This window comes from Anguilla anguilla, chromosome 6 (genome assembly GCF_013347855.1).
Source record: "Anguilla anguilla isolate fAngAng1 chromosome 6, fAngAng1.pri, whole genome shotgun sequence".
NCBI lineage: Eukaryota > Metazoa > Chordata > Actinopteri > Anguilliformes > Anguillidae > Anguilla > Anguilla anguilla.
The window spans coordinates 37,456,831-37,480,066 of record NC_049206.1 but is presented as its reverse complement, the minus strand read 5'-3'; the positions used below and the strand labels follow the sequence as shown (position 1 = coordinate 37,480,066).

The following is a 23,236-nucleotide window of genomic DNA, read 5'->3' as shown; positions in this document are numbered from 1 at the left end:
AACATGGGTCAAAAATGACCCGTATTAATTTCCTATGTTATTTCATGCATGGCTGAGTGTTTCTTTGCTATATCTTTGAAATAAATGTAATTTATAATTTAATATTCCAAGTATTCATTAAATATCTTGTTTTTGATGACCACAAATCATTATTTTTATTTTTCTTTCTTACTTCATGAATAAACATAGTTTTTGTATTTATACATCAAGTTTACACACACGGGTCAAAAATGACCCATATGTATTCACTATGGAATTTGATAGGAACTTTTGATATTTGTAAATGTTTGCAATTAGGAACATATGTACTGCAGACAACTATTCACCTGCCACACATTTCACAACTCAACACGGTTGCTTTTGCACATCTGATACATGTAAGTCTTCATACAGTTTGATGACCGGGGACCGGGGCTTTGTGACTGGAAACAGACCACATGGCAACATTCAGGTATGTGTGGGACTGTTTCCTGGCCAATTGCAGAAGACGGTTCATCCCCTGTGACTGGGTCACCATAGATGAGCAGCTTGTGCCATTCCGGGGCAGGTGCAAGTTCTTGCAATACATGCCCAGCAAGCCTGCAAAATACAGAATAAAAATCTTCTGGATGTGCGATGAGGGTCCCTTATGCGATAGACGGAATCGTCTACACAGGGAGACAGCCAGGAGAGGAGGTTCAGAGGAACCTTGGAGAGAATATCGTCCAACAATTGTGCAGCGGAATCAGACAGACAGGTGAATCTAGAATACAGAAGTGAATATACTCTTGAAGTTCTAGCGCAATACCTAGATCATTTTTCCAATCTTTCATAGTGTGTATTTTATTTTTAATTACCATTGTGAGAAATTGATTTATTTATAAGCAAAATAGTAGAATGGAATAAAATGCAATGCAATGCAATAGATAATGCATTCAGTTTATTTTAGTGTTAGAATTTAGAGAGTTGAGTAAATTGACCATTCGTTTTTTTTTTGTCTTTTGTTTTTTAATCATAGGTCGCAACATCAGAATGGACAACTTCACCAGTGTCTCTCTGGCTGAGAAGCTCCTTGAGAAGAACCTGACCATTGTGGGGACTATTCGCCAGAACAAGCCAGACATACCGCCTGTCATGAAGCCATCCAAATCGAGGGAGATGCATAGCTCAGAATTTGGATTCAATGGCAACATGACCATGGTGAACCATGTGTCAAAGAAGGGAAAGGCTGTTGTCCTCCTGAGCACCATGCATGATGACAAAGCAGTGGATGACAACAGTGTGAAGAAGAAACCAGAAGTGATCTAGTACTATAACAAAACAAAAGGAGGAGTGGACACAATGGATCAGATGGTTCGCACCAAGCGGCCAAAACCAGACTTCGTTTTTGAAGCTCATCTCCTGGTGTTGTAGTTTCTGGTTGCTCACTAGCGCCACTACGGATGGCTCCAGTATAGGTGTTTTCATAACCGGTTTCCATGTAAGTCTACGGTACAAATGCGATCAAAATACAAAGTCAATAATTTTTTCTCACAAGAACAAATAGTCATAATAGGTGTATTGTATTCGTCTTATGACTGTCCATGGGTCGATTTCATGATTTATTGCGTCATTTGGGCACAGTGCCAATATTTGTTCTGGACCAATGAGGTACAACTTGCGTCACTTTCGGATTATTGCGGAGGACTGAGCTACAGTAGGGGCTACCATCTGTGGTCACTGGGGTGGGAGGTGGCGTCTCTTGGCCTTGACATTGCGGCTCCGACCACGGTCCACCTGTGCGAAGTCAGAAAATGCAGGCATCCCATTTTGTAGTGGTTTCATTATAGCGTGTGCTATTTACAGCTGCACTAGACGACCATAAAATAATCCTCCTCGGTAGCCGAGTCATTTTTACTATTTCCTTTAGCCCACTTAACCAAATAATTAGTTGGCAGAAAGCGTAATCAGCTAACGCTTATTTACTATATGTGGTAGTCCAGTAGCCTATGCTAAAACAGTTCGCAACTTCGGCTACCAAGCCATTTGACTAGCTAGCTAACCCTAACCGGCAAATATTCCATCTGTCAAACGTGTTTGACGGCTTGTCAGTCGTGTACATTCCGTAAATGTCTACCTGGGCTATGCTGCACGAATGTGACAAAGCTAGAAGCTAGCAAGAAAATAATAATAATTAGAAATTCAATGTACATTATTTTTGTCTTTATGCAACAGGTGGAAAACTTGCTCTTCAAAGTGCGTTGTCATATTTACACGCCTGTAAATCAGTTATTAAAATACTTGGTAGATGTGTTAATCACCGCTGACAGTGTTAATTTTTATTCGGTAAAAAGTGACTTGCGAACGATCGGTCAGCTAGCGTCACCCAGCAAGTAAACACCACAAACGGCGATGGAGTAGTAGCAGTTAATGGCTCATTAACTTGACTGTGGCGAAAACCTACGACGATAACTTGCTTGGTTAACAGCAGGTCTACCAGACAGTTATATGAAAATTAGCCTAGTCAAATCACCAGTAGTCTACACATCTCTGATTGATTGACCATCAGTGCAGTCGATGTTCTTCCCCTGTAGTTCATATTGCTAATGCGTGAGCTAACCACGGATAGCTTACCTAGCTTACTGGCAAACTGATATGCTAGCTAAGCATATTCGTTTTGCCGAGAAACATAAATTGAAGATAACTGAACATAATTGTATGATTAATGTCATACATATAACGTTATTACATGACACAGTACAGTCACGGATGGAAATTAAACTCCGTAAACATTTGATCATATATTTTAAAACATAACGGCAGACAGTCAGCTAGTCTCAAGTCGTTCTGCAATCGTTCGTTCAGGTTGATGGGCTTTTCCGCACCGGACTGTCAATCACATTTTAAAAATCACAAGACCGCTTAACTCTATGGTTTTGGCTCCAAATCGAGAACATGGCCGCGCCCGCCATTGAGCTTCAAAACGTGTTTTACAGAGCCACGGAGAGGCAATGGGTGACGTCACAGTAGCTTTGTCCATATTTTTTTACAGTCTCTGGTTCGCACCTACTCATGTAAGCGGAGAACACGGAGGTGGCCCATGGTGCTCTGGCACAATGTGCTGGATGTTGCCACCCTCAATGCCTACACCAACTTCACTGCACAACACCCTGATTACATGGGTGGTGTGACCAATGCACGACAGCCATTCATCAAGGAGCTGGGTAAAGAGCTTGTCATGCCACATATGAAGAGGCGAATGGAGGGCACGCCCCACCTCCAAAAGCATATTACAGAGGCAATGGGAAGATGTGGGATAAAAAAACAAAATGCAGCCACCACCCAGCCACAGGAGGACATCAGACAGGAGGGCCAAGTGAAGAGGAAGATCTGCCCAGCTGCCAAAGACAGAAAAGTCAGCAGCTGGTGTTCCCAGTGCACCAGGCCTGTGTGCAATGAGCACAAACATGTAGTTGTCATTTATGACATTTGTGAGGCATGTAAGCACTGAGATGGCAATTTGCACTGTACCCATGTGATTTTATTTAATCAGTTTTATTTTCTTTTATTTGGTCACATTAATCCCAGTTCCGTACAGTTACACTACAGATACACTACAGTTCAATATCAGTGTTACCAGTTATCAGTGATATGTGTACGTTATGTATGACAAAGTCACAAATATACATGTATTATTGTTTGGTCCAAATCGCTGCTAAAATAATTATTTTAACAAAATTATTATTGTAGTATACATTACATTACATTCACACTTTGATCTGACACAAAGTTTGCATGACATTGTAAAATGGTAAGATTACAAAACACAGGGCCAAGTGACTTGAAAGAATTGAGGAAATATTGGGCAGCATTGCTTTGGAATACATCTTATTGAATTTAGGTGAGGCAAGATAGCCTATATTGTTTGTAGTACTGTAACTTGGCGTCATTTTGATATCAATACTTTTAATGGCAGGCCTGGATTTTGGCAGTCTGAATGAATGAGTTATAGAAGGTGTATGTCTTGTATGTGTGAGTAACTTGGCATGTTTGTACGTTGAAAACGTGTTTTTTATGAGATATCATTTCTTTTTGCAAAGCGTTTTATTATGAGAGTGAGAAATGCGAAGTGACCCTGTAAGAAACGGTTGTGGATTATGGCTATCCTTGTGTGAATTTGTACAGTCTGATGAGCGTGTACCGTTTAGCAGTTTCGGTTTGCTATATATGTAAAACAGTGGCTGTGACAAAGCGTGCGGTGGCATAAGTGTAAACGCATCAGAAACGCAGGTGAAATATGGCCAGTGTATGTACTCACGGATTTGACGGGCATCCAACGAGCCTTGATTGACAAAAGAATCAGTAAGCCCGTAGAATTAGAGCTCCCTAGGTCGCAACTTGTGTACCCTTCTGTCCTGCTCCGTTGTCTGTTATTTCTTGGAGATGCACTTTTAGTGTTTGTAAGGTTTATAAGGCATTTTGATAGGCTTATCTGCAGGTAGGAATCCTCTTCGCTGTTTTGCTAAGCTAGAACCGGAGAACTTGATAGTGGAGAATAGGAGCAGACGCATATGTCCCAGCAGGCTTTGCATATGAGAAAATAACAACAGTGTGAGAGAAATTAGGAGAAATGATGAAATTGCATAGTTGAAACAATATGTTTTTAGCAGAATGGGAATGTAGGTGAAGGTTGACATGATCACAGACTATAGTGCGAAGTAAATTAAGTGACCGTGAGCGAGCTTAGTTTCCTTATCGAACGGTATATATAACAGTCTGTATAAAACATTAGTCGTTGAAGTGGAGGGTTAAGTAACGTGTGAAATCTATTGCACTGATGTGCTTTTCTCATGTTCAGTAGTAGTAGTTATAATTATGAGTGAGTCATGATTTTAAATGTAATGGTTTAATGGGGAGTTGCAGAACGTACATACGTAGTAATTGTTTGTATGTGGCTAGATAGAGAACAGGGCGAGGTAACATGAATATAGAAACGTGGCGTTTGCTGATAAGAATGTTTTGTACGGTAGCCAAGTGAAGAAATATAGTTAGTAGAAATGGCACAGTGGTGAACTGGTGTAACTTTTTAATAAAAGGAATACATTTGCCGTCATGAAATGCATATGGGTGGCCGTGAGTGAGTTTTGGTAAAGCAAATATAAGCGTAAGAAAACGTTAGTGTAAAAGAGGAAATTATCTGCCTGAGGGCAAGGCGGGATTCAACCGGAGGTTTACCAGTCTGTGACTTTGTTAGTGAAGTACCATGACATAGCTATGCAATGCGTGAAATATCATTAGCAAACCTGTTCGTGGTTTTAAAGAAGAACACAGGCCAGTAAGCACAGAAGAGCTCCCGTTGAATCCATATGGCTTTGCAATATTGTAGCCGGTTAATAACTGAACATGCAGACGGTACGTCATAATGCAGTGTATATGTTCGGTGAATGGCGGGTAGATATGGTGCAAAAGCAATAATTGAGAAGTAGTTTTCAATTATTAGTGAGGATAAAAGCAGGTTAAAGAAACGTGTTCCTAGCTGGGCTTGAACCTACGACCCCATGTTCCCAAGACAGTAACCTTGCCCACTAGGCCACAGGCAGACTAGCTGTTTAAACTGGAAATGTTTCAGAGTAAAAAGGTATGGGTATTTTGCGTGTGTATGCGAGTTTTTGATTGGGTCGTGTAGGTGAAGATTTGGCTGGTGTCGGTAAAATGTCCAATGGGGAGACATGTTGTTAGTGGGATAGGCGGCAGGAAAAATAAGAAAGAGAAGAAGAGGAAGAAGAAGAAGAAGAAGAAGAAGAAGAAGAAGAAAACGCAAAATCCCCTTAGTTTGGGGCTTTATTGTGTGGGCATGTGAAGTTGTTTATGAAATCTGTCTGTTGAAATGTGGTCAGAATGTACAGAATGTAACGTTTTTAAGGGCTGAGGGTCCGTGGCTGTTGTGGTTATTTCTGTGGGGAACCCTGAAAAGTGCCAAACTCTCTGTGCTGTATAGATATGGGGCATGCCCCCGCCAAGGCGTAACTTGGCGGGATGGCATACCTGCCATCCCCATGTAGTAATACAAAAACTATTTTTGTTCTTAAAGTAAGAAAGGAAAAATGAAAATAATGGTTTGTGGTAATCAAAAACAAGATATTTAATGAATACTTGGAATATTAAATGATTAAATAAATTGATTTCAAAAGATATAGCAAAGAAACACTCAACCATGCATGACATAACATAGGAAATGAATATTGGTCATTTTTGACCCATGTTGTGCATTAGAAGGGGTTTGCATAGCTTGTGCATCAAAGGGTTAAAAATTGTTCCTACGAAAAACAACATGAGATTCATGACACATGCAGACTTTGTTTTTGTGCGCATCCCACATGTATGAAATGATGGGTGCTGGCTGTTTATAAATTTTATGCACAATCCTGTTCATGTGATTTACATAAGGAAACATCCATAAGCAAATACAAATAAGAAAAAATAATGATGAATGACAAAATGTCCCTGGAAACTTACACACAGTATACGATCAGATGTGATCCTACACATGCTTTGTGAATGAGGCCCAATATATTTTTTCTTATTATTCCGTAATTCACTCTGTTTTATGGTTTGAAAAGATTGTTGCTTGGATGGAGCTGGGGAACATCTACTTTAATTGTGACAGCTGTCTGTGCATCAATTACTATAGCTCAATTATTTGCCAAACCAGGAAGAAGGGTTAACTTACACTAGTCGTGAACTTTGGTTGAGACACACAAATTAGCTAGATTGCCAGAGAGTGGTTTATGATAACTGCGATTTAGGTACAGTACCAGTCAAAAGTTTGGACACACCTACTCACAGAAGGGGTTTTCTTTATTTTTTACTAATTTCCACATATTAGAATAATAGTTAAGTCATCAAAACTATGAAATAACACAAATGGAATTATGCAGTTACCAAAAAAAGGTAAAACAAATCAAAACAGTCTTATATTTTACATTCTTCAAAGTAGCCACCCTTTGCTTGATATCAGCTTGGCACACTCTTGGCATTCTCTCAACCAACTTCATGAGGTAGCCACCAGTGATGCTTTTCCAAAAGTCTTGAAGGAGTTCCCATATATGCTGAGTACTTGTTGGTTGCTTTTCCTTCACTCTCCGGTCCAACTCATCTCAAACCATCTCTATTAGGTTTAGGTCGCTGCAGAATGCTGTGGTAGTCATGCTGGTTAAGTGTACCTCCAATTCTAAATAAATCACCAACAGTGTCACCAGCAAAGCACCCCCACACCATCATACCTCCTCCCCCATGCTTCACGATGAGAACCACACATCCATACATCCGTTCACCTTCTCTGCGTCTCACTAAGACACAATGGTTGGAACCAGAAATTTCAAATTTGGACTCATCAGATCAAAGGACAGATTTCCACTGGTCTGATGTCCACTGCCTGTGTTCCTTGGCCCAAGAAAGTCTCTTCTTATTTGTCTCCCTCAGTAGTGGTTTCTTGGCAACAATTCTACCATGAAGGCCTGATTCACTTGGTCTCCTCTGAACAGATGATGATGAGATGTGTCTGCTGCTTGAACTCAGTGAAGCATTTATTTGGCCTCTAATCTGAGGTGCTGTTAATTGCCGATTTCTGAGACTAGTGGCTCTAATAAACTTATCCTGTGCAGCAGAGGTCTGCCTTTCCTGTGGCGAATTGACTGTCCTTAATTTCTTAAAGTAATGATGGACTGTCGTTTCTCTTTGCTAAGTTGAACTGTTCTTGCCATATTACGGACTACTACAACCAGAAATGATGGCCTTCTACCAAATACGGCTATTTAACACCCACAGTACCTTGTCATAAGCCTTTAGATCAAAATGTCTTTAAGGTCATGAGAAACATACATTCAGTCAGGTGTCCAAACTTTTGACTGGTACTGTAGTTTAGTAGTTTAAGTAACATACTCAGCTGGGAAAGATGTCATGGGATGCATATTTATTCAAATAGACAGACACAAATTTGAATTGGCTGTTTTACTTATTCTATCTTTCGGATGAGACGTTAAACTGAGGTCATGACTCACTGTAGTCATTAAAGATCCCATGACACTTGATGCAAAGAGTAGGCGGTTCCCCGGTGTCCTGGCTAAATTCCCAATCTGGCTCTCTCCAACTTGCCACCTAATCATCCCCTGATTTAACTGGCTAAAAAATGTTCTCTCCCTCTCCACCTTAGCTAATGTGTGGTGAGCATTCTGGTGCAAAATGGCTGCCGTGCATCACCCAGGTAGGTGCTACACATTGGTGTGGTGGGTGAGGTGAGTTCCCACTCATCACTGTAAAGCACTTTGAGCATTTGGAAAAGTGATAGTGGAGAATAGGAGCAGACGCATATGTCCCAGCAGGCTTTGCATATGAGAAAATAACAACAGTGTGAGAGAAATTAGGAGAAATGATGAAATTGCATAGTTGAAACAATATGTTTTTAGCAGAATGGGAATGTAGGTGAAGGTTGACATGATCACAGACTATAGTGCGAAGTAAATTAAGTGACCGTGAGCGAGCTTAGTTTCCTTATCGAACGGTATATATAACAGTGTATAAAACATTAGTCGTTGAAGTGGAGGGTTAAGTAACGTGTGAAATCTATTGCACTGATGTGCTTTTCTCATGTTCAGTAGTAGTAGTTATAATTATGAGTGAGTCATGATTTTAAATGTAATGGTTTAATGGGGAGTTGCAGAACGTACATACGTAGTAATTGTTTGTATGTGGCTAGATAGAGAACAGGGCGAGGTAACATGAATATAGAAACGTGGCGTTTGCTGATAAGAATGTTTTGTACGGTAGCCAAGTGAAGAAATATAGTTAGTAGAAATGGCACAGTGGTGAACTGGTGTAACTTTTTAATAAAAGGAATACATTTGCCGTCATGAAATGCATATGGGTGGCCGTGAGTGAGTTTTGGTAAAGCAAATATAAGCGTAAGAAAACGTTAGTGTAAAAGAGGAAATTATCTGCCTGAGGGCGAGGCGGGATTCAACCGGAGGTTTACCAGTCTGTGACTTTGTTAGTGAAGTACCATGACATAGCTATGCAATGCGTGAAATATCATTAGCAAACCTGTCCGTGGTTTTAAAGAAGAACACAGGTCAGTAAGCACAGAAGAGCTCCCGTTGAATCCATATGGCTTTGCAATATTGTAGCCGGTTAATAACTGAACATGCAGACGGTACGTCATAATGCAGTGTATACGTTCGGTGAATGGCGGGTAGATATGGTGCAAAAGCAATAATTGAGAAGTAGTTTTCAATTATTAGTGAGGATAAAAGCAGGTTAAAGAAACGTGTTCCTAGCTGGGCTTGAACCTACGACCCCATGTTCCCAAGACAGTAACCTTGCCCACTAGGCCACAGGCAGACTAGCTGTTTAAACTGGAAATGTTTCAGAGTAAAAAGGTATGGGTATTTTGCGTGTGTATGCGAGTTTTTGATTGGGTCGTGTAGGTGAAGATTTGGCTGGTGTCGGTAAAATGTCCAATGGGGAGACATGTTGTTAGTGGGATAGGCGGCAGGAAAAATAAGAAAGAGAAGAAGAGGAAGAAGAAGAAGAAGAAGAAGAAGAAGAAGAAGAAAACGCAAAATCCCCTTAGTTTGGGGCTTTATTGTGTGGGCATGTGAAGTTGTTTATGAAATCTGTCTGTTGAAATGTGGTCAGAATGTACAGAATGTAACGTTTTTAAGGGCTGAGTGTCCGTGGCTGTTGTGGTTATTTCTGTGGGGAACCCTGAAAAGTGCCAAACTCTCTGTGCTGTATAGATATGGGGCATGCCCCCGCCAAGGCGTAACTTGGCGGGATGGCATACCTGCCATCCCCATGTAGTAATACAAAAACTATTTTTGTTCTTAAAGTAAGAAAGGAAAAATGAAAATAATGGTTTGTGGTAATCAAAAACAAGATATTTAATGAATACTTGGAATATTAAATGATTAAATAAATTGATTTCAAAAGATATAGCAAAGAAACACTCAACCATGCATGACATAACATAGGAAATGAATATTGGTCATTTTTGACCCATGTTGTGCATTAGAAGGGGTTTGCATAGCTTGTGCATCAAAGGGTTAAAAATTGTTCCTACGAAAAACAACATGAGATTCATGACACATGCAGACTTTGTTTTTGTGCGCATCCCACATGTATGAAATGATGGGTGCTGGCTGTTTATAAATTTTATGCACAATCCTGTTCATGTGATTTACATAAGGAAACATCCATAAGCAAATACAAATAAGAAAAAATAATGATGAATGACAAAATGTCCCTGGAAACTTACACACAGTATACGATCAGATGTGATCCTACACATGCTTTGTGAATGAGGCCCAATATATTTTTTCTTATTATTCCGTAATTCACTCTGTTTTATGGTTTGAAAAGATTGTTGCTTGGATGGAGCTGGGGAACATCTACTTTAATTGTGACAGCTGTCTGTGCATCAATTACTATAGCTCAATTATTTGCCAAACCAGGAAGAAGGGTTAACTTACACTAGTCGTGAACTTTGGTTGAGACACACAAATTAGCTAGATTGCCAGAGAGTGGTTTATGATAACTGCGATTTAGGTACAGTACCAGTCAAAAGTTTGGACACACCTACTCACAGAAGGGGTTTTCTTTATTTTTTACTAATTTTCCACATATTAGAATAATAGTTAAGTCATCAAAACTATGAAATAACACAAATGGAATTATGCAGTTACCAAAAAAGGTAAAACAAATCAAAACAGTCTTATATTTTACATTCTTCAAAGTAGCCACCCTTTGCTTGATATCAGCTTGGCACACTCTTGGCATTCTCTCAACCAACTTCATGAGGTAGCCACCAGTGATGCTTTTCCAAAAGTCTTGAAGGAGTTCCCATATATGCTGAGTACTTGTTGGTTGCTTTTCCTTCACTCTCCGGTCCAACTCATCTCAAACCATCTCTATTAGGTTTAGGTCGCTGCAGAATGCTGTGGTAGTCATGCTGGTTAAGTGTACCTCCAATTCTAAATAAATCACCAACAGTGTCACCAGCAAAGCACCCCCACACCATCATACCTCCTCCCCCATGCTTCACGATGAGAACCACACATCCATACATCCGTTCACCTTCTCTGCGTCTCACTAAGACACAATGGTTGGAACCAGAAATTTCAAATTTGGACTCATCAGATCAAAGGAACAGATTTCCACTGGTCTGATGTCCACTGCCTGTGTTCCTTGGCCCAAGAAAGTCTCTTCTTATTTGTCTCCCTCAGTAGTGGTTTCTTGGCAACAATTCTACCATGAAGGCCTGATTCACTTGGTCTCCTCTGAACAGATGATGATGAGATGTGTCTGCTGCTTGAACTCAGTGAAGCATTTATTTGGCCTCTAATCTGAGGTGCTGTTAATTGCCGATTTCTGAGACTAGTGGCTCTAATAAACTTATCCTGTGCAGCAGAGGTCTGCCTTTCCTGTGGCGAATTGACTGTCCTTAATTTCTTAAAGTAATGATGGACTGTCGTTTCTCTTTGCTAAGTTGAACTGTTCTTGCCATATTACGGACTACTACAACCAGAAATGATGGCCTTCTACCAAATACGGCTATTTAACACCCACAGTACCTTGTCATAAGCCTTTAGATCAAAATGTCTTTAAGGTCATGAGAAACATACATTCAGTCAGGTGTCCAAACTTTTGACTGGTACTGTAGTTTAGTAGTTTAAGTAACATACTCAGCTGGGAAAGATGTCATGGGATGCATATTTATTCAAATAGACAGACACAAATTTGAATTGGCTGTTTTACTTATTCTATCTTTCGGATGAGACGTTAAACTGAGGTCATGACTCACTGTAGTCATTAAAGATCCCATGACACTTGATGCAAAGAGTAGGCGGTTCCCCGGTGTCCTGGCTAAATTCCCAATCTGGCTCTCTCCAACTTGCCACCTAATCATCCCCTGATTTAACTGGCTAAAAAATGTTCTCTCTCCCTCTCCACCTTAGCTAATGTGTGGTGAGCATTCTGGTGCAAAATGGCTGCCGTGCATCACCCAGGTAGGTGCTACACATTGGTGTGGTGGGTGAGGTGAGTTCCCACTCATCACTGTAAAGCACTTTGAGCATTTGGAAAAGTGCTCTATAAATGCAATGATTCATGCATTCATTCATTCATTCATTCTATCTCAGTGGAATAAAAACGGCATGGTATTAGTCAGTCGACTCGTAACATTAGACAATTTGTCATCTTGAGTATGACAGATAAATTACTTTACAACGTGAGGCAATTTTGCTGCTGTTTATGTATCGTAAAAAATTTAAATGTACTAGTAATGGGCCTAATGTGCAGAATTACTTTTACCTTGTTTTAGACTCTTATTAACTTATAACAGTTGGGCCACTTTTAATGTCATATAAGAATATAATAAATAACATACTTTTGCTGGCATGCCACCTGCCACAATGTCATCATTATAATAAATGAACAAATTAAAAATTCCACAGGTCTTTGCAGGACAGCAGGACACAGGAAGACACAGATTCTCAGGCAAATTTATTTTCTTGTTTTGAGATATAAATAATAATAATGAACCATTCATCCTTATGGCACACTTATAAAACCTTGGGCTGATCTGTTAATGCAGTCAAGGTGCATGCGCCCACTTAACCAGCAGGCGTGGCCCCAGATTGCCTTGATTACTTCCCCCAGAATGATCCCTGAACAGTATCTTAAAAGGATTCAATTTTAAAATTAATTAATATGGGCACAGGCTGGCAAATCAGAATGAAGAGGCATAGGCAGCAGAATTTTTTCCAGAATTCATCCTCACTTTTAAGGCTTTCCCAAGGTCTGTTTTGACTTCATAGTATAATAACAGTGTTAAATGTCAGTGAAGTGTGATATTTTTTTCTGATCAAATCTACTCTATCAAAAAATACTCTATTTAATCTGAGCACTAAACATACACTTGTAAAATGATTGTGGAAATTTAAGGAGATTAACGGTTTATTGGACTGGGACTATGAGTGTGTATATACTGTGGGACCATGATGCAGTGAAAGTGTTGTGTGAATCTTGGGGACTAAGACATCAAGTGAACGATGGCATTACGAGGGTGGGACTGTGAGTGAGGGCTGCCGTACTGGAGGTCTCAGCTGAGCAGACACCTGTCTCCATCTGACACAGAAATGAATGTCTGAGGCTGATGCGCTCTGCTGCTCTATTGATTTTTTTCTCTTTCTTTTCTTTGGAATGGTTGCCTCTCTTCTCCCTTCTATCAGATTTCTTATATCTGTTTTTTCATGTCTTCAGACAGCCTCTGAAAATGAAAAGTTAACGTAATTGGCACCTGGACTCCAGGTACAGAGGCTTTTCTTTTGGTCCCAGAAGAAATGCGCTCTTACAAGGAGCTCTGTCTGTACACTGATGCTGTACTTCTAGCTGTCCACAGGCCATTATAATTGAAAAAAGTAATTGACTGATCGCCCCCCCCCCTTAAATTATAGCTCTATCTCTGGGAGAATTGTTTGAAGTCATTGCAGGTGGTGTGGTGCAAAGCACTTCACAGAGAAGTCTGATTCCAAGAAATCCCCTCCATCTGTCAAATATTTTTAAATTGATATGTGATGTCTGTGAGGACTCAGAAGTAATATTCATTGGTGATGCATCAGAAGTAAACTGTGTAGATCTCAGATCTCGGTGGTTATAATCAGAAAATTTTACAAAAAAAATGTAATCTGAGGCATTTAGGCTTAAATGAGTCTGGAAGATCTGCAGTCAAGGCAATAAAATTTGGCATCTGAGCCTGACATCTTAGCGCAAAGCCCCTAGTGGTCGGCACGCCGGCGTGCCGAGATTGCCGAACTCAGACATTCAGTGCTCCTGCAACCAAAGTATGAGTTAAAAACAGAAACGCTTTGTTTTAGTTTCATTAGCAGACGATACATGACAACTATGCCGAATACAGAGTTCTCTTTCATCATCTCATTTCGAGATCCACCTATGGGGAATGACATCTGGTCATGACTCCTCAGAAGCATCCAATTGCACTAAGTCATAGAGCATATAGGACGCTGCATCGCTACTACTCATCAGTTGTCATTCGCTTCTCGCGATCATCCAAACTGAGCTCACAGCCTCGATCTTGCATCTCACAAGAACCTTATAACTCAACTGTCCGCAGGAGGACATATCCTTGGATCGGCCTCCGCCGGACGTGAAAGGTTCGAGAGTTCGGTCAGTGCTATAAAGCTCGCTAGCTTGCTGCCCTCACTCGCTAGCACCCTTCTGCATCGGGCAGCCTACGCCTTTGATACACCTCCCTGCTAACGCCGAACAGGACTGCTAGCTAACCACACTAACCTGTTAGTGCTTAAAGCCAGCCACCCACACTGCCTTTATTCGCTTAGCCAGCCTGCTAGCTCCCCGCTACATGGCTCTTTCTAAGCCAGTCTCTTTTCAATTCACCGAAGAGCTACGCTCGCAAGCCTGCCCGGCCGGTTGCGGTGCTCTCAAAGCCGCCAAAGATACCCATCCTCTCTGTGTCATGTGCTTAGGTTTTCAACATGCCCAGGAGACCCTTGACACTCCGGAGGGTTGCAGCCACTGCCTGGCTTTGCGGCAGCGGAGACTGAGAGTTGCTGCTACCCACGGCAACGACCTCAGTCAGGAGGACTCTGATAAAGAGGACGATAGCACTACAGCCCCTCGGCCCCCGCAAGGCCCTCCGACCCTGAGCTGGGCTGACCAGACCGACCCAGACATGTTGGGCTTTCCCCTCTCCCTCTCCGGTACCCCTATACCAGAGGAAGAGGCACCTGAGTCGGAGCACAACGACACACCAGTTGTGTGTAATGACTCAGGCGAGGAAGACGCCATTCCTTCCGCCGAGTTAGCACCAGCTATGGGGATGGCTAACGCCTAACCCCACCAAATAAGATGGACCGTTTCACAGCCTCGATTCACCAGGCTTCCTACAGGTCCTCAACTCTCACTATTCGAGCCCTCAATGTCTCCTCTCTACTCTCGGTTCTCTACTCTCAAGCCGAGCTGATTGAGGAGATGGGGAAATAGCTTGAGAAGGGGAGAAGGGGAGCCCTTCCCCCTTCCTGCGCAATGCTCGCTAGTGTGTCCAGGCCTGTGGTCGCTCCATGGCCTGGCTGTACCTGGTGAGTTGGCCTTGTGGCTTAATCTCTCTGGTCTGCCCGACAGTGAGAAGAGGCGCATCGCAGGTGCCCCAGTTGAGCCAGGCCAGCCTCTTTTCTGCCCTGTGCTGACTCTCATGCAGCAGCGGTGCGATGATGAAAAGAAAGAGGAACATTGCCTCCCCTGCAGAGCTACGCCTCAGCTGCTGCCTCCCACACGCCCCCCACAGCCTCCAGCTGTGAACCGCCATGCCCAACCAGGCCAGGGCAGAACCAAGCCCCACGGAAAAACCCTAGGCCAGCAGGGTAACCCACTTCCCAGGCCTTGGGGTAACATGACCTTCGCTGCGGCCGCAGCAAAGAAACCATCACCTACCCCCGCTGACGGCCTGTCTGACCGGCTTCCCTGCTGGGGGGGTTAAGTCCACGTTCTAGGGCGACCAGCCCCGTGGACACGTTTGTCTCCCCTCTCCATGAAGAAGAGACTTCAAGTTCAAGTTCAAGGGGACGGCCCCTCTCCCCCCAGGGGTTCCCACCCCTACGTTCGCTGTGGTCAGGGCACCAGTTCCCGTGTCCCCCAGCCTCAGTCCCCCCTCTCAATGCCCTGAGAGGGAGACTCTGTTCTAGCCACACAGGTAGTGTTACCCACATTCAGTGTGCAGAACAACACCAGGCCATTTCTAATAAAGGCTTCTGCCCTGAAAGGCCAAAAAATAAAAACCGTGTGAAAAGATTCTCTTTAAAACACGAGGCCTCCGCCTGGTTTTTCCACTTGGTAGAAGCGCCGACACCATTATTCGATTTGGCCTCACCCGGGCCAAATTTCCCCGCGGTCCCCCACACCAGCATGGGCACTCACAAGCCACATTGTAGCTTGGCAGGCTGCATCAGCCCCAGAATGGGTCCTGAGCACAATAGCCAAAGGCTACAGACTACAATTCAGAGTGAAACCACCATGTTTCAACGGAGTCATTTACTCTCAAACCACAGAGAGTAAGGGCCATGTTTTATAGAAGGAAATCTCTTCTCTCTTACACAAAGGGCCGATCCGTGTGGTTCCGCGAGATCAAGCCTAACACGGCTTTTATTCTCACTACTTCCTGGTTCCAAAGAAGGACGGCTCCTTACGTTTGATCTTGGATCAGTGGCGTCGCTTGGGGTGGGCTTCCGGGGCTGAAGCCCCGGATGTTTTTCATGTAGCCTTTTGACACAAAAAAAAAATACAAATTTTGACACCCGAAAAAAAAGAGATACAGCACCAAATATCATTTCATTTAATAGAACACTAACGTACAAATCACCCCCCTTCAAATCGAGCAGTAAGTAACCTAACCGACTAGTAGGCGCAGTAGGTTGTAGACTTCGATGTGTAAAGTCAAAATAATTATTCGTGATGCCAGCTCAGTAACGCTAGTACAGTTAAAGTTGGCTAGCTAGCTAACGTAACTGGCTGGCTAAGCCAGCTAACATTGTTAGCTATGCATTCTTTTTAGCTTGCCAGCCCAGTGCCTTGCCAGTTTACATGCTAGTATGAAAGATTTCGGTTGCATCCCCAGATTGTGGAAATGCTGCGGCCGTAGATCTCTTTGTCTCGCACGGAAACGCCCACTGTCCTAAGTATTTCTCGCTACGGGACGAGAACGCGTCTCTCGGCGTGGATGCACTGGCCCACCCATGGCCCGATGTGCTCCTTTATGCGTTTCCTCCTCTCGCTCTCATCTCTCCCACTCTATCCAGAGTGAGAGAACAGAGCTTTACACTGATCCTGATGGCCAAGATGGCACCCAGGTGGCCAGAATTGCCATGGCTAGCAGAGATTATCCCTCTACGTTATGCACAGCCATTCGCACTCCCATTACACATGGACCTACTGTCTCAGGCAAACAGGGAAATACACCACCCCCGCCCAGAGCGAATAGCTCTTTGGGCTTGGCCCGTGTGAGGTATAGCCTTACTGCATTAGGGGTCCCCTCTCGTGTGGCTGCTACCATCCAATGCGTGAAAACACCCTCTACCAGGTCACTTTATGAAAATAAGTGGCAGGTATTTGAAGGATGGTGTGCCTCTCGTCAGTCAGTGCCTTACCAGTGCTCTGTTACTGATGTGCTGTGCTTTTTACAGAACCTTATGGATAAAGGGAAATCCTTTTCAACCATTAAGATCTACCTGGCAGCTATCACTGCTTGTCATGTTGGTTTCAAGGACTATGCAGTGGGGAAACACCCCCTCATTCGCAGGTTTATGAAGGGGGCTCGCCGTTCTCTGCATGTTGCTAAAAAGCACATCCCTTTTTGGGATTTATCACTGGTGCTGGAGGCTCTGTCTCAATGGCCATTCGAGCCTATAAATGAGATAGAGTTAAAATTGCTGTCTCTTAAGACAGCATTGCTGCTCGCTCTAGCTTCGGCTAAGCGAGTCAGTGACCTCCATGCGCTCATGCGCAATGTTCTCCCCTAATATGGGTAGGATTTTTCTTAAGCCTAAAAGCTTCCCAGCTTTTCACGTGTGCGGTGTTGGAGCTTGCTGCTTTTCACCCACCGCCTTACTCCTTACTGTCTGTCAGAGCCAGACTTGGTGCAATTGGATGCTTCTGAGGAGTCATGACCGGATGTCATTTCCCATAGGTGGATCTCTCCACTCGATGTTTCAGAGAACCGGGGTTACGATAGTAACCTAAAGTTTTGCAGTGCCACCATTGTCGCTCTGGTCGTTCATTTACCAAGCACCCCCTCCCTGCAGTCTCATCTGCAACTACACCCCCCACCCATGACATAATGGACAATATTTTCTATCTGGGCATTCATAAATATATTCTTTCACCACTCAAAAATCGTATTCCATCATACCAACAAGATAAACTCAACAATAGCCCTAAAATATGTCAATACAGCAGTGAAAACGTTGCTCACTAAATAATGAAATAAACAAGACAATGTTTTCAAAAATTATACCATGTCATTCTACAGTCAATATCTGGGGCTAAATATTGAATAAATATACAACCTTACCATTGGTTTTACACATGGAGATGTCCCTTATGAGACTGAGTGGTCATATATTGTCTTAGATAATCAGTTTGTGAAATATAATTCGCATTTGTGACGCCTGGGTACCTTCCAAAATAGCTGTGCATAATACCACACGTGTTGTTTACGGTGTTGTCGCCCTTTTTAGTACTGTCTGGCCTGATTGACAATTAATTTATTCAGTGGGTGAGAGTATAAGCTTTATAACAATGTATAACATGTCTAATTTTGCTTTCAGAATAGCGTTTTATGGTTCAGCGTAACCAATGGTTTTCTCATCATCACATTCACTTACGCATTCACTCTCTGGTAGCAGTAAAAGACACTGCACCTGACAAAACTTTGTCAATGATTTTTCATAATTTCTTGGAAAATACTATTATTATTGAGGACTTCTGAGCATAGCTAAGCCATATGTTTGCTGATAGACCTAGCTGACATCGTTTTCTGGAGCAAAACAGAAGCGGATAGAACTGTATCATTGATTTACTGTCTCTGTCTCTATCTACTGAACACTGATAAGATTTCATCATTGCTATGTAAATATTACTGCTCAAAATATTTTAGTTATATATGTTATTTTTGAAATTGAGTGTTTTTAAATAGGTTACTGGTATTTTATAATGAGGATATTCCACACAGTAATGTAAGCGTTCCTTAGTAGTTTAATAGTTTTTGCGATGCACGCAACAATGATGACGTAAGAGTTGGAACATTGCCAAAACGTGGTGATTGTGTGTCATTCGCGAATGATTTGTTCAAAAGAACAAATCTTTTGGGTGAATGAACTGAACTGAATCACTTCCTGAAACGATCCATTCATTTCTCAGTCAGTTCAGTTGAGCTCTCAGTCAGTTGCGAGCGAACATGGACTGGTCGTTCACTGACTGACTATCGATCACAGACTATCAGTTCAGTGATTCGTTCACTGAATGTAAGATACTAGGGATGTGATGGTACACTGAACTGACGGTACGGTTCGTATCACGATATAGAGCTTATGGAACGGTACAATTTCGTCCCCAGAGGGCGTGGCTTTGTTCCTCTTGCTGGTAGCGAATGCAAGGAGCGAGGAGTCTCTGGGGAGGAGAGTGGGTACGGTATGGAATAATGGATAATAAATGGATAATAATCAAACATCACTTTTAAGTGTGCTGTTTAATTTCAATGAAATAAGACTTTTTTTTTACGTCTCGAAGAAGTACTATTTTATGAGAAAACGAAAAATCAGCATCCAGGGCTAAAACAACCCATTTTGGGAAATTTAGTAAAATAAAATGGCCATATCATACAGTTTCTTTCAAACTAAACTGTTTAGAATAAAACTGAAACGAAACATTTTATAAAAAATAGGGAAAGAAAGTGCTTGGTTCTTTGGCTATTAAATATTCTGCAGGAAAATTCTCTGTCTATACTGTGATGACCTGCCCCCTTTTGGGTTGTTTCTGTTAATTTCTATTCTACTTTGTGTCATTCTAGGTTGGGAGACGGCTCGTTAGAGCTGAGGGCGTACACCTGGACCCGTTTGTGTCCTCCAGCATAAAGGCTGCTGCCAGTTCCCAGTGCGGGCTCTCCCCAGTCCGCTGCACACTTCATTAGTTTGGTTATTCTTTGGTTCACACCTTGCAACACACACGACATATTCTACACACACACACTCACTTACACCACTGATTCTACTGACGCTCATGTACTAAACTTATTTTATGTAGTTCAATTCATTACTTTTGTTCATAAATTATTTGATTATTTAAAGTTACAATCTCAAAGATTTCCATTTTGTTCTCTATGGCGGTACCAATGGCGAGAAGCGGTAATTGCAGGTGTGTTTTTGGACCTCACTTCCCATATGTGGCAAGATGAGTGCCACCCCTCCTACCTTCCAACACACACTCACGGGAGACAGACAGTTTCTTTCAGCACTCGTTTGCTCGTTTATTTTAGCCGACCGGCTTTTATGACAATTTAAACATATGGCTTTTCTTTCCGTCGTCAACTGATTTAAAGGCTCCCGGTCTCGACCTTTTAAACGCCAGGCTCATTGTTGAAAACAATTAGAGGCAATCAGCGCAATCAAAAAATTAACAATTATCGGCGCTGATTACCTCCGCCGTACAGTTGTGACGATGGATCCGAGAGCCGCTCCTGTCACTCTCTCTACAGCCGACGCCAAACCACGCCCACCCTACCACACCATAGATCCAACCGGATCCACCAGTGTCGCCTGTGTGACGTCAGTCAGTTGGCACCTGGGCCACGCCAACTATAACACTTACTATTTACTGAATAAAAAATGGTTGTTATAAAAGTAACGTTATGTACATACTCATTCGTTGTCTAACATTAGGCTAACTTAAACTGTCTTTACACTGCCGACCCGGGTTAAAATGCTGTAGCAGACCTGGGGTATAATTAGTGATGATCAATTTCCACAAACGTTCTTTATATACCTTTTGCCCAGTATGAACATCTTTACACTGCAGAGAAGAATTCGCGGGATTCGCTGTGGCTCGTGCAATTATGTATCTCGTGCACAATAAACAGTCTTTTTTGTGAATGACTGTTGTGTAATATTTTTTGAAATAACTGCCTTGCAAAATGTAACCCCTGGTGTTTCTGGTTTTGCTAGCTAAACTGTTTGAGAATAAAGCTGAGCTGGGTGCTAAATTAGCAATCAGAACAAGAAGAATAAAACAAAAACAAAGGAGATTTCATCAAAAAAGGGCATCAAGACTGAAGGAACATATGAGGAAGTTTAATAAAATAATAACAACGCTAATCCATACTGCCATATTTATACTAGTTATTTTCTCCGGCTTGACATCTTTACACAGAAATCAGACCTGCTCCACCTATACCCCAGCTTTATTCCGATCAATATATTGATGAACTTGATGGCAATGTAAATAACGGTAACATGGCCAGTTCAGATCAATGAGAATGTTTTAGAATGTTGCAGAGATAATTGCAGTGGTGAACTGGTTAGTTGCAGAGCGTCTGAAGCTGTTGCCTGGGGTCTCAAAAGACCCACCTTGACAAATCGCCAAGTGCAGTTTTAGAACGTTTACAATCAGACGTCTTGGAATTTTGCAAGTTGCATCCAGTCTCGTTGCAAATCAGTGATCTGAACTGTACATTGCAACGTTGCAACAAGGTAGCATTGCATTCGAGAGATGGTTTGCGAGGTCGGTATCGGTCGGTAGCGCTAGCTGGTGTTTTTTATAATTGTTAACTGACATTAGATTGTGTTAATTACATTAGCTAGCTAGCTAACGCAACGTTACCTGATATGAGAGATGGATACTGTGCGCAACGTGACATGGTCCGGTAGCTAGCGTTAGCTGTGCAAATAGCTATGTAATTTAGTAACGTTACATTGTCATCAAATGTAATACGAAATCTACATCAACAAATATGACCCCTCATGTTACGCAAAAACTTATTAGGGTTCCATAACCCCCCTCCCCCTCCCCTCCCCTCCCTTTCCCTGTTATTGTAACGCTAGCAGACATCGGAAAAAACAATGAGCCACTCACACACATGTGAATTGAAGAGCGAGCCTGTTGCGTTAGCTCCGCCTATCCTCTCTGGCGGACCAACCACTGATGGGTGATGGAAAACGCGTCACTAACTATGTGCCGCTTGTGATTTTTTTTCCCGGGAATGTCGCGACAGACATCCAGTTCTTTAATCATAAATTATTATAATAATAATAATAATATAAATTAATATAATAATAGGCTCAATCACCATTGTGTTACCTAATTCGGCGATAGATAGTGACTTAACAGACATTTATTTTAATGAAAATCTTCGAGATTATTACTTTAATGGTTTCATGTGTCCCCCATTCTTTGTTGCAACCTGAGAGCCAGGGGTTGTAACAATACTTTTTAAACTGGAAAACTAAATTCAATTAAAATAAAATAATGTGCTAATATATGAACTGCGGTTGCCTATTTTCATTTTTCGGTAGGCTACTAACCGTCAGTTGTTTTTCAGTATGATTTTTCGGTACGTTGGATTTTTTCACACCCCTAATCTTTATCCAACTAAATTCTCAGCTCACTGGCTTATCCTTCACGAACGACCATTCTCAGTTCACTAGTTAGTGAGATGAATTGAACGTTCGGCTGTGTTTCAGTTCAGTGAGTGGGACTACGCAGTCGGAGCTCTGGTCAAGCACTGAACATTTCGGTGAACAAATCTTTTTAACAAATCTTTTTAATTAACTGATTCTAATGATTCAGTACACTGAAAAGAACTGCTTTGCCCATCACTAGTGGTGGATGGTTGAAAATTGTTTTCATGTCATCCCATCCCCATACAAGAAAACATACGAGAGTAGAGAATAGAAATACATACAAGAGTGAATCATTACACATTTAGGTACTGTACCGCATTCTGTGACAATATTTTTGCATTATTTTTAAATCTGATATGAATGTTTAATCTTAAACCTTCATAAGGAGCTCATTTATATGCTTTATGATGAACAAAATGCTTTTTGTTCATTTGGATGTTTCTGGACCCCTAGATATTTTAGACCACTGTACTGAGGGAAAGTTTGTAATTCCCACTTGAAAATGATGCAACAGTGAGTTTCTTGAGTCAAAACAGTTGATTGTAGTGAAATACGTGAATATGTTGTGATTTACAGCAATGCATAATTTAGACATTTTGGATAAATTTGGAGACGCTGGGTACACTGCTTAGTTTTTGCTTCATAGATCTTTAGTAGTTCTATATATCCACCCTTAGATTTTATGAACTTGTGGTAAACAAGTTTTTGATTCAGGACATGTATAGTTTAACCTGCTGTATATATACAAGTTATAAAGCTTTAAATAGGGTACCCCCTAAATGGGCAAGGATTGGCCAGATTTGGAATGTGTGCTAAGAGGTTAATTTTGTTCCAGCTCAATGGCTAGTTTCTGGTTTAAATGTGGGTCCTGGAATTATGTAGCGTAAACATAGGAGTTAAACATATAGAAATGAAGGCTAACCAGGGTTAATCAGGGTTTAAATCAGTGCCCACTTAAAATTGTATGTCCCTATCTCATCCTTGGTAGCCAATTAGAAATAAATGCTGGAACAATGTTT

At 41.8% G+C, this 23,236-nt stretch overlaps 1 pseudogene; it reads left to right on the top strand.

Annotated features, from left to right (window-relative positions):
* LOC118230182 overlaps positions 1-15,734 on the top strand; it is a 68,933-nt pseudogene extending 53,199 nt beyond the window's left edge.
* Positions 15,735-23,236: the final 7,502 nt, after the last annotated feature.